Raw genomic sequence first — 10,689 nt, forward strand, 5'->3', positions numbered from 1 at the left:
GGATCCACCACACGGTTCAAAATGGCTGCTCAGCCCCAGGCCTCACAGCAAAGTTGCAGACAGCAAGGAGAGCAAAGGACGAAGGAGGGGTATCCCAGGCTGCCTGCGGTTAGTCGCCTGGCTAGTCACCTCGCCACACCTTACTGCACGGAAGCCTGGGAAGTGTGGTCACTTTGCCTAAGGAGGAAGGTCGTTGTTGTTTAGTCACTAAGTTGTGTCCAACTCTTGGTGACACCATGAACTGTAGCCCACCAGGCTCCGCTGCCTGTGGGGTTTCCCATTCAAGAACACTGCAAGGGGATTTTTCTTCTCCAGGGGATTTTCCCGACCCAGGGATGGAACCGTCATCTCCTGCATTGGCAGACAGATTCTTTACCGCTGAGCCACCAGGAAAGCCCAAGGAGGAAGGTGGAAGGACCCTAACCCTAACTCAACCTGCTCAGGACAGTCAGCACGGACTAGTCCCCACTCAGACGTCATTGCAAGCGTCTGCACGCTGCCCTCCCTCTCACTGTTTTCATTTGGCATTCCCAGTTTCAATACCCCAGAAACGCTGCCTCTTCTCATTCCTGCCTTCCAAGGGTCTGAGGGAAACTAAACGTATCCGCAGCCTTGCTGCTCAGGCAGCTCCACCTGCAGCCCCTTGGGGCAAAGGCAGCATCTCTTGCGGGGGGAAAGCCAGGAGCGGGAGCCCTGGGCTCGCCCGCAGCGGGCGTTCCTCTCAGCAAAGGACGAAGGACGGGGGGGGGGGGGGGGGGGGGGGGGGGGGCGGATCTCATCCAGTCCTGCTTGGAGAGGAAGCTGGCGTGGCTCTCAGAAAGCAGCCCAGCAATAAGAATCTAAAGCCTAAAAAAGTGTTTAAATATACTTTAGTCCATTAATTAACTTTTTCTAAACTATACTAACAAAAATCCAAAATATTGAAAATATGTATTAATATGTCCTTTGAGCAAAAAGTATAAACCACTTGAAAGTGAAAGTGAAAGTCGCTCAGTCAGATCTGACTCTCTGCGACCCCACGGATGGTACAGTCCATGGACTTCTCCAGGCCAGAACACTGGAGTGGGTAGCCTTTCCCTTCTCCAGGGGATCTTCCCAACCCAGGGATCGAACCCAGGTCTCCCGCACTGCAGGTGGATTCTTTACCAGCTGAGCCACCAGGGCAGCATGGGAACCCCTTTAGATGATCAATAATAGGGAAAGGGCTTCCCTGGTGGTCCAGTGGCTAAGACTCTGCACTCCAGTTGCAAGGGGCCTGGGTTCCATCCCTGGTCAGGGAACTAGACCCCACATGTCAAAACTAAAAATCCTTCATGCCACAACGAAGATGAAAGATCCTGCATGCCCCAACTAAGACCTGGCGCAGCCAAACAGAAGGATGAATAATAAACCCATTAGAAAGCAGAGCAGTGTCTGAGCAAACACGGTGTATCCACACGCTGCTTCAGCAGCCATTAAAAATGGTGCTTTCAAACCAAACAGTTTATGATGACATAAGAAAATGCTTCTCTTATACTGTTAAGTGAAAAAGACATAATTGTAAACATGTATACATTTTTACCTCAACTAAGTTAAAATGCACTAAAATACCAGAAGAGTGGGTTTAATACTTGATATTTATATTTTCCCGTGGATGGTAGAGGGGCTTCCCAGGTGGCACAGTGGTAAAGAATCAACCTGCTCATGCAAGAGACACAGGATTTTCAGGTTCAGTCCCTGAGTCGGGAAGACCCTCTGAAGGAGGAAAGGGCTACCCACCCCAGAACCCCAGAATCCTTACCTGGAAAATCGCATGGACAGAGGAGCCTGGTGGGCCACAGTCCATGGGGTCGCGAAGAGTCGGACACGACTGAGTGATTGCACAAACAAGCACGTGGATGGTGGAACTGTGCTTCTCTTCAGATAATTTGCTTCCTCCAACACATGTCACTTTCATAAGCTTTATATTACCAAATGCACTTTGTTGTGTGAAAGTCTATGATCATGAACTTTGTTCAGACTCAGCCCCACTCTGGGCCTTGCTTTTGAGTCCATCCTGTGAAGAGGCCACACCCTGGCTGTTGGCAGGGCTGACTCTGCCCTGTCTTGGGCGGAGAACCTCAGCCGAGGTCCACATGGGCCTCCTGCTCTTCTCTGTGAACCCTGGACCCTGCCTCCTCCCGCTCCAGAAAACGCTGTCTGCCTGCTGTCTTCCCACCCAGGGCCGAAGTGCAGCAGGAGGCAGATCCCCGTTCCCGCTGTCGCTGTCTCGAGGGCGCCGCCCCACGGAAGAGGTCTGAGTGACAAGTCGGCCAAGAGAGCCTCAGGCTCATTCTCACCTGGGCAACCTGGTCTCCCAGCCCCCACGGCCTGGACCCTGGACGTGGACGAAGATCCTCTGGGATCTTGCTGGGGACCCGCCCCAGAGGCAGCACAGGTGGACCGGCTGAGGCCAGAGCCTCCTGAGTCCTCTCCAGCCTGGTCTGACCCCCACACACACCCAACTCCCAACGCCCCCTCCTCTGGTCTGCGGGAAGCGGGCGCTTGCCTCCCACACCAGGATGGCAGTGGACTGCGGATCCAGGCCACTGATGTCCTCACCCCAGGGACACTTCTGTCTCCCTGCTGCTCCCCACCAATGCCTCTGGGACTTTTCCATTTCCACGAGTTCCTGCTTTCTTTCCTAGGGACCAGGAGCCCTTCTTGGTTGAGTTTACAGACCTGCTGTTTCAAGTCCCTCCATCAACCCTGAGAAAACTCCCCAGTGGCAGCTGTGCATGTAGGGGGAACAGGTCTACGTAACTCTTCACCTTTACAGTTTGGTGTGATCCACACAGTCAAAGGCTTTAGCACAGTCAATGAAGCAGTCCCTGAACTGTGAACTTCCAGACGTTCAAGATGGATTTGATTTAGAAAAGGCAGAGGAACCAGAGATAAAATTGCCAACATCCGCTGGATCATCGAAAAAGCAAGAGAGTTCCGGAAAAACGTCTACTTCTGCTTTATTGACTACGCCAAAGCCTTTGACTATGTAGATCACAACAAACTGTGGAAAATTCTTCAAGAGATGGGAATACCAGACCACCTGACCTGCCTCCTGAGAAATCTGTATGCAGGTCAAGAAGCAACAGTTAGAACCAGACATGGAAAAACAGACTGGTTCCAAATTGGGAAGGGAGTACGTCAAGGCTGTTTATTGTCACCCTGCTTATTTAACTTATATGCAGAGTACATCATGCAAAATGCCAGCCTGGATGAAGCACAAGCTGGGATCAAGATTGCCGGGAGAAATATCAATAACCTCAGATATGCAGATGATACCACCCTTATGGCAGAAAGCAAAGAAGAAATAAAGAGCCTCTTGATGAAAGTGAAAGAGAAAAGTAAAAAAAACTGGCTTAAAACTTAACATTCAGAAAACTAAGATCATGGATTCTGGTCCCATCTCTTCAAGGCAAATAGATGGGGAAACAATGGAAACAGTGAGAGACTTTATTTTGGGGGGCTCCAAAATCACTGCAGATGATGACTGCAGCCATGAAATTCAAAGATGCTTGCTCCTTGGAAGAAAAGCTATGACCAACCTAGACAGCATATTAAAAAGCAGAGACATCACTTTGCTGACAAATGCCTGTCTAGTCAAAGCTATGGTTTTTCCAGTAATCACGTATGGATGTGAGAGTTGGACCATAAAGAAGGCTGAGCACTGAAGAATTGATGCTTTTGAACTGTGGTGTTGGAGAAGACTCTTGAGAGTCTCTTGGACTGCAAGGAGATCCAACCAGTCCATCCTAAAGGAAATCAGTCCTGAATATTCACTAGGGGTACTTATGCTGAAGCTGAAGCTCTAATCCTTTGGCCACCTGATGCGAAGAGTTGACTCATTGGAAAAGACCCTGATGCTGGGTTTGAAGGCAGGAGTAGAAGGGGGCAACAGAGGATGAGATGGTTGGATGGCATCACACACTCGATGGACATGAGTTTGAGCAAGCTCCAGGAGTTGGTGATGGACAGGGAAGCCTGGCGTGCTGCAGTCCACGGGGTCGCAAAGAGTCGGACATGACTGAGCGACTGAACTGAACTGAACTGAATGAAGCAGAAGTAGATGTTTTTCTGGAATTCTCTTGCTTTTTCAATGATCCAATGGATGTTGGCAATTTGATCTCTGGTTCCTCTGCCTTTCTAAATCCAGCTTGTACATCTGGAAGTTCTTGGTTCACATACTGTAGAAGCCTAGTTTAAAGTATTTTGAGCATGAACTTGCTAGCATGTGAAATGAGTGTAATTGTGGGTAGTTTGAACATTCTTTGGCATTGTCTTTCTTTGGGATTGGAATGAAAACTCAGCTTTTCCAGTCCTGTGGCCACTGCTGAGTCTTCCAAATTTGCTGGCATATTGAGTGAAGCACTTTCACAGCGTCATCTCTCAGGATTTGAAATAGCTCAACTGGAATTCCATCACCTCCACTAGATTTGTTCATAGTGATGTTTCCTAAGGCCCTCTTGACTTTGCATTCCAGGATGTCTAGTTCTAGGTGAGTGATCACACCACCTATCATGACATTATCTGGGTCGTGAAGATCTTTTTTGTACAGTTCTTCTGTGTGTTCTTGCCGCCTCTTCTTAATCTCTTCTGCTTCTGTTAGGTCCATACCATTTCTGTCCTTTATTGTGCCCATCTTCGCATGAAATGTTCCCTTGGTAGCTCTAATTTTCTTGAAGAGATCTCTAGTCTTTCCCATCCTATTGTTTTCCTCTATTTCTTTGCATTGATCACTGGGGGAGGCTTGCTTATCTCTCCTTGTTGTTCTTTGCAACTCTGCATTCAGATGGGTATGTCTTTCCTTTTCTCCTTTCCCTTTCACTTCTCTTCATTGCTCCCGCATACCCTGCATATCTCTGACCCCCCCACCCCCCCCACCCCCGCCCAAACAGGTCCCAATCAGCATTGCTCAGAGGTTTATCTGACAGATCCGGTAGACCCAGGTAAATAGTCTCGATAACCTCTGGGGGTTGTAGAGAATCTCCCCACGGAAGGAGGGACTCAGGGCGACAGGATGTAAAGAACTGCTCCCTGGGAAGGTGACAGTGGGACCCTCAGGGAGGATTGCCTGACGGTTTGCCGTCCTGCCTGAGGCCGACCAGCTCAGTGCAGCTTCTCAGTCGTGTCTGGCTCTTTGAGACCGCATGGACTGCAGCACACCAGGCTTCCCTGTCCTTCACCATCTCCCGGAGCTTACTCAAACTCAAGTTCATCAAGTCGGTGATGCCATCCAACCATCTCATCCTCTGTCGTCCCCTTCTCTTCCTGCCCCCAATCCTTCCCAGCATCAGGGTCTTTTCCAATGAGTCAACTCTTCGCATCAGGTGGCCAAAGGATTAGAGCTTCAGCTCCAGCATCAGTCCTTCCAATGAACACCCAGGACTGATCTCCTTTAGGATGGACTGGTTGGATCTCCTTGCAGTCCAAGGGACTCTCAAGAGTCTTCTCCAACACCTCAGTTCAAAAGCATCAATTCTTCAGCGCTCAGCTTTCTTTATAGTCCAACTCTCACATCCATACATGACTGCTGGAAAAACCATAGCCTTGACTAGACAGACCTTTGTCGACAAAGTAATGTCTCTGCTTTTTAATATGCTGTCTAGGTTGGTCATAGCTTTTCTTCCAAGGAGCAAGCATCTTTTAATTTTATGGCTGCAGTCACTATCTGCAGTGATTTTGGAGCCCCCCAAAACAAAGTCTCTCACTGTTTCCATTGTTTACCCTATCTATGCCATGATCTTAGTTTTCTGAATGTTAAGTTTTAAGCCAACTTTTTCACTCTCCTCTTTCACTTTCATCAAGAGGCTCTTTATTTCTTCTTTGCTTTCTGCCATAAGGGTGGTATCATCTGCATATCTGAGGTTATTGATATTTCTCCCGGCAATCTTGATCCCAGCTTGTGCTTCATCCAGGCTGGCATTTTGCATGATGTACTCTGCATATAAGTTAAATAAGCAGGGTGACAATAAACAGCCTTGACGTACTCCCTTCCCAATTTGGAACCAGTCTGTTTTTCCATGTCTGGTTCTAACTGTTGCTTCTTGACCTGCATACAGATTTCTCAGGAGGCAGGTCAGGTGGTCTGGTATTCCCATCTCTTGAAGAATTTTCCACAGTTTGTTGTGATCCACATAGTCAAAGGCTTTGGCTTAGTTAATAAAGCAGAAGTTTTTCTGGAACTCTCTTGCTTTTTTGATGATCCAATGGGTGTTGGCAATTTGATCTCTGGTTCCTGAGGTGTCTAGGGACTTATAGAAGATGAAGGCTTGTAGTCAGAAGTCAGTGATGAGGAACGAAGGTGTTAGGATCTTGATATCTTCCTCTTGCATTGTTTCAAAGACGGTCATAGACTGGTATCAGTAGTCAGTAACCCAGCAATTGAGCCTGGCAGTTCACGGGCTCGGTGGCCTTCTTTCTGACATGTAACTACAAGGGGAAAGGTGTTATAAGGGTAAACACCAGATACAGGATGTATTGAGCATGAAGGAAAATTGGTGCAAAGTGTAGCTCCACAGAGTTGGGGGAAGAAAAGCCAACTTAGTTACAGACATACAGAGTCAGGAGCAGTTAAAGTCAAAGCTATGGTTCTCCCGGTGGTCATGTACGGATGTGAGAGTTGGACCATAAAGAAGGCTGAGTGCTGAAGAATTGATGCTTTCAAACTGTGGTACCGGAGAAAATTCTTAAGAGTTCCTTGACAGCAAGGAGATCAAACCACTCAGTCCTAAAGGAGATCAACCCTGAATATTCATTGGAAGGACTGATGCTGAAGTTGAAGCTCCAATCCTTTGGCCACCCGATGCAAAGAGCTTACTCGTTGGAAAAGATCCTGATGCTGGGAAAGGCTGAAGGCAGGAGGAAAAGGGGGCAACAGAGAATGTGATGGTTGAATGGTATCACTGACTCAATGGACATGAGTTTGAGCCAACTCCGGGAGGGGGTGAAAGACAGGGCACGGGCAGTCCATGGGTCACAAAGAGACAGACACAACTTAGCGACTGAACAACGGCAACCAGCACGTATATGTCAGTCCCATCCCCCCACTGACCCTCCCCCACCCTCCCCTGGTGACCCCGCTTATTTTCTACGTCTGTGACTCTGTTTCTGTTTTGTGAATGACTTCATTTGCACCATTTTTTTTAGATTCCACATATAATCGACGTCATATGGTATCTGTCTTTCTCTGTCGTACTTCATTTAGTATGATAATCTCTAGGTCCATGCATGTCACTGCAAATGACATTACTCCATTGTTTTTATGGCTGAGTAATATCCCATTGTATATATGTATCACATCTTCTTTATCCATTCCTCTTTTGATGGGTATTTAGGTTGCTTCCTTATCCCGGCTGTTGTAAATAGTGCTGCAGTGAACACTGGGGTGCATGTATTGATTCAAATTATGGTTTTCTCCCAATATATGCCCAGCAGTGGCATTGCTGGGTCATATGGTAGTTCTATTTTTAGTTTTTTAAGGAATCTTCATACTGTTCTCCAGTGGTTCTACCAGTTTACATTCCCACCAACAGTGGGAATTGCCACCCACATCCTCACCAACGCTTGTTTGTAGACATTATGATAATGGCCCTTCTGACTGGTGTAAGGTGATACTTCACTATAATTTTGATTTGCATTTCTCTGATAATGATGTTGAGCATCTTTTCATGTACTTTTTGACCACCTATCTGTCTTCTTTGGAGAAATGTCTATTTAGAGCTTCTGCCCAGTTTTTGATTGGGTTGTTTGGGGTTTTTTTGACATAGAGCTGCATGAGCTGTGTATATATTATAAAGATTAATCCCTTGTTGGTTGCTTCTTTTGAAAATATTCTCCCATCCTGTGGGTTGTCTTTTTGCTTTATTTATGATTTCCTTTTCTGTGCAGAAGTTCTAAGTTTAATTAGGCCCCATTTGTTTATTTTTGTTTTTATTTTCATTACTCTAGGAGGTGGACCAAAAAAGATCATGATGCAATTTATGTGAAAAGTGTTCTACCTATGATTTCCTCCAAGAGTTTTATAGTGTCCAACCTTACATTTAGGTCTCTGATCCATTTTGAGTTTATTTTTGTGTGTGGTGTTATAGTGTTCTAATTTATTTTTGTGTATGGTGTTACATGTAGCTGTCCTGTTTTCCCAGCATCACTTATTGAAGAGGCTCTCTTTTCTCCATTGTATATTCTTGCCTCTTTGTCATAGATTAATTTACCCTAAGTGTGTGGGTTTATTTCTGGGTTATCTATCCTGTTCCATTGACCTATGTTTCAGCTTTTGCACCAGAAACACACTGTTTTGATGAGTGAAGCTTTGTAGTATAGTCTGAGTCAAGGAGTCTGATTTCTGTCTTTCTTTCCCAGGATTGCATTAGCTATTTGGGGGTCTGACTTCATTTATTTTATTTTTATTTATTTATTTATTTTTGGCTGTGCTGGGTCTTTGTTGCTGCTCGGGCTTTTCTTTAGTTGCAGCAAGCAGTGGCTACTCTCCCTTTGTGGTGCGCGGGCTTCTCACTGCGGTGGCCACTCCTGCTGCAGAGCGCAGGCTCTAGAGCAGCAGCTCAGCAGCCATGACGCAGAGGCCTGGTTGCCCTTCTGCATGTGGAGTCTTCTTGGACCAGGAATTGAAACTATTTCTCCTGCATTGGTAGGCATATTCTTAGACTCTTAACCACTGGACCACCAGGGAAGTCCCTGACTTCATTTTAAATGAACTCTCCCTTTATTAATTTTCACACCTGCCACCTGGTCACCCAAGCCGCAAAGAGCATGGGCCTTGTCGATGCCCTGCCCCTCTGCCTCTAGCCAGTTTCCAAGTCTTGCGGTAAAAGGGCTGAGAGGGCTGCATCCAGAGTGAAGCATCGTGGTTAGGTCAGGGGCTTGGTGGAGGTGAGCCCCAGATGTCGGGCCCCAGGTGCAAAGCTGCAGGTGCAGAGGCCTCTGCAGAGTACAGGGATTCAGGGGGAGAGGCTCCAGGCTCCAGAGGAAAGGAAGGCACTGGGTGAGTGGGTTCCCAGCCTTTCCATGCCTCAGTTTCTCCTCTCTAAGCCAGAGATAAACATAGAACCTAAGGGGATGTAAAGATGAAAACAGTTACCATTTGTAAGGCTGTTGGGAACTCTTCTTGCCCTGTAGCCAGAGCTTCATGGCACCAGCTACTGGCAGAGTGTGCCTGCCCCACCCCACCTCACCCCATCCCCACCCCTCCAGTCTTACTCCTGCCACCCCAACTGGTGCACACTTGACCCCAGGGTCCATCTCCACACTGGGCCTCTGCACACTGGGGAGATGGAGGTAGCCCAACTCAGCCTCAGGAGGAGTTTGGTGCAGTTTGGGGGAAATACCCAGATCCAGGAAATGATCCTGACAGCACCTGGGATGCATCTGGAATGTGAGTAACAGCCCTGGGCTCAGAAAAGAGGGGCTCGAAGGATTCCTCCAAGCCTTGAGGGCAGGAAAGGAGGGAACCAGGCCTGTGGGGTACTTGCTGGATAGACAGTGTCAGCGGGCGCTGGCCTGCTCTGGGCACTTCCTGCTTATGAGTCCAGTATCACATCCCTGGGCAAAGTAGGTCCAGCACATCAGTCTCTGCAGGCTAGTGCCATGGAGACCTCATGTCCTGGCCCCCTAAAATGCAGCCAGGTGATGCCAACTTCATCATAACTCCCTATCCCCTCAGGATGGAGATCACAGTCCAGCCATGGTCTTCCTCTCCAGCCCCACGTCCATTCATTGGCACTCACACACACCCTTGAGGATGGCCACAGTGAAGCTGGCTGCCCAGGCCACCCTGGCAACCCCTAGTGGATGGGGCCCTGGTTTGGGGTAGGGAGTGGCCCAGGGGCAGGCAGAGGGCAGCAGCCAGGCCCAGGAAGGCCTGACAGCACACTTCCTGGGGCCAGTGTGTCCTGGCACGTCTGTTGGTCCTTGGACTGTTGGGAGCTAGTGGTCAGGAGCTGAGGCTCAGAATCACATTACAATCAGACCCTGTGCATGTTGGGAGGGGCTGCAAAGAGGGAGCTGGGAAAATACGTATATGTATGTTAATAACAGCTTTATTGAGATATAGTTCATACACCACACAATTCCTGCATTTAGAGTGAACAGTTCAGTAGTTTTAAGTATACTCACAGATAGACGCAACCATCACCACAGTCAATTTTAGAATGTTTTCACGGCCCTGAAGAGAAACCCAGGGACTTCCCTGATGGTCCTGTGGCTAAGACTCCATTCTCCCAATGAAGGGGGCTCAGGTTCAGTCCCTGGTCGGGGAACTAGATCTGCAATGCTACACCTAGGAGTCTGCAACTGAGAATCCTGCAGGCCACAACTAAAGATTCCACGTTGCCTCAATTAAGACCTGGCATGGCCAAATAAATAAATAAACAAATTTAAAGAAAAAAGAAACCCAGCACCCTTGAGCAGTCACTCCACATTCCCTTCCCAGCCTGTGGTGACCACTATTCTCGCCCATGATTTGCCTATTCTGGACTCTGGGTATTTCATATAGGTGGGTAATATAATATATAATCTTGTATGACTGGCTTCTTTCATAGCATAATATTTTCAAGCAAAATGGACGACATCCCATGCTGTAGCATGTGTCAAAACTTCATTCCTCTTTATGGTTGAATAATTTTCCATTGTGTGGATATACCACATTTTTTGCATGCA

Source organism: Giraffa tippelskirchi, chromosome 10 (assembly GCF_054371585.1).
Source record: "Giraffa tippelskirchi isolate mGirTip1 chromosome 10, T2T-mGirTip1v1.2.pri, whole genome shotgun sequence".
NCBI classification, from domain to species: domain Eukaryota; kingdom Metazoa; phylum Chordata; class Mammalia; order Artiodactyla; family Giraffidae; genus Giraffa; species Giraffa tippelskirchi.